This window comes from Nestor notabilis, unplaced genomic scaffold (assembly GCF_000696875.1).
Source record: "Nestor notabilis isolate BGI_N333 unplaced genomic scaffold, ASM69687v1 scaffold3343, whole genome shotgun sequence".
NCBI classification, from domain to species: Eukaryota; Metazoa; Chordata; class Aves; order Psittaciformes; family Psittacidae; genus Nestor; species Nestor notabilis.
Genome location: NW_009922221.1, coordinates 46,161 through 46,822, shown reverse-complemented (window position 1 = coordinate 46,822; position 662 = coordinate 46,161).

Below are 662 nucleotides of genomic sequence, written 5' to 3'. Positions count from 1 at the left end.
TATTGGTAGCAGTAGTGGTTTGTATTATACCTTAGTTACTGGAGTGCTGTTATCTCAACCCGTGGGAGTTACATTCCTTCGATTCTCCTCCCCATCCCTCCGGGAGCGGGGGGAGGAAGGAAAAGGGGGGGAGTGAGCGAGCGGCTGCGTGGTTCCAAGTTGCCGGCTGGGCTTAAACCACGACAGCTGGAAATTCAAAGTTCCCTTTTTGCACCCAAATGTAGTTACTGTGCAGTAGCTTTTCTGAAAAGAGGGAGAAGGTCAGAAGCTAGCTCTTGCAGAGGTACCTAGTGCCAAATAGCAACAGTGACCAAGACAAAGCTGTTGGAAGACTTCCTCTTCCTCTGCCTTTCATCTGAACATGAAATGAATGAGGGTCTGGACTCGCTTCTGTATAAATTGTTAGCAACCAAAGCTAAAAAAGAAAAAGCCACTCTACTGAAAAAAAAAGCTACTCTACTGTATCAAACGTAATCAAATGATCCATGTGTGAAAAGGAAACAAAAATGGGCAGACTATTTTCTATGATTCACAGGCATGTGGGATGCCACACATGGTTCACAGAGAAGAAAGCAAATGCTCAACACCACTGCTTAGTCTAGAAACCATCAGCAGCGCTGCAGTAGGCTTTAGTGTAACCAGACTGGAGTTTCAGGACCTGA